Raw genomic sequence first — 1138 nt, 5'->3', positions numbered from 1 at the left:
GAAACTCAAGGTAAATATGCTATATATAATTTGAATAATTAATATAACATCCTTGCTTTGACATAAAGAAACAAAGAAAATAAATTCATCTTAAAATAATACGTATTTTGATCTGTTGATGTTTGGACCACACTAGGAGACGAATGCTTGCATCCACCTATAAACACAGGGCAAAGGAAGGTTTACAGTTGTTCTCATGGAAAAAGGTATGCAGGTTATGATTATTACAATAGCTCTATTAACTCTGTGTTTTGCATACTCACAACTGCAAACGTACTTTTGCCCACCCTGTATATGAGTTTGTATCTAAGAGCAGTGAGAAGATCAGAAGTAATGTCATACAGGATGTGCAGAACAATGAAAGCAGAATGAAAACAAGTGTGGGACGAGAGAGTCCGCGTGCGGTAACAACAGAGCTGGCATGTCTGTATGTGACATGAGAAAGAGAAGTAATCCTAACTTAGTTTCTGAGAAAGAGCAGATGGTCGGGGTAAAGAAGATGAGGAAGTGTGAATGTCTCATAAACATGACTGGCTCTAGATGAGTGGTTTAAAATACTTCCCCATGTTTTGAAGGGGTCGTGATCAAGTTTGACAGAAAACTGATCTTCTGCTCTGAAATCCCACCACAGCTTTGCGCAGTGGCAGTATCGTAGCCAATGAGGTTTATCCGAGGCGCGATTATTGCTAATTGAAATCCCACCACAGGGGCTATGTTCCATCTCTAGAACATAATAGACCCTGGAGACCATACCCTCTGATATGTGATGGGAAACAGAGTTGAATCAGAAGTAATAATAATAATAATAATAATAAAGCTCTAGAGAAATGATGCGATGGACTTCTAAGGTGGGTAATGGAGAAAGACTGAAAAAAAAAAAAGATGCAAAACAACTCCATCACTTCTCTTAAAAAAAACCCTAAAATGCCCTGGCCGGTTGGCTCAGCGGTAGAGCGTCGGCCTAGCGTGCGGAGGACCCGGGTTCGATTCCTGGCCAGGGCACACAGGAGAAGCGCCCATTTGCTTCTCCACCCCTCCGCCACGCTTTCCTCTCTGTCTCTCTCTTCCCCTCCCGCAGCCAAGGCTCCATTAGAGCAAAGATGGCCTGGGCGCTGGGGATGGCTCTGTGGCCTCTGCC

At 43.1% G+C, this 1138-nt stretch overlaps 1 non-coding gene across 1 annotated transcript; it reads left to right on the top strand.

Moving 5' to 3' along the window:
* Positions 1-629: 629 nt before the first annotated feature.
* Positions 630-770, top strand: LOC136309703 (U4 spliceosomal RNA). The gene has a single exon (XR_010726360.1). It is a non-coding gene; the product is annotated as a U4 spliceosomal RNA (small nuclear RNA).
* Positions 771-1138: the final 368 nt, after the last annotated feature.

The sequence above is a fragment of the Saccopteryx bilineata genome, chromosome 6, assembly GCF_036850765.1.
Source record: "Saccopteryx bilineata isolate mSacBil1 chromosome 6, mSacBil1_pri_phased_curated, whole genome shotgun sequence".
In the NCBI taxonomy this organism is placed as follows: Eukaryota; Metazoa; Chordata; class Mammalia; order Chiroptera; family Emballonuridae; genus Saccopteryx; species Saccopteryx bilineata.
Note: the sequence above shows the minus strand (reverse complement) of the source record. Positions and strands in the feature narration are given on the sequence as shown.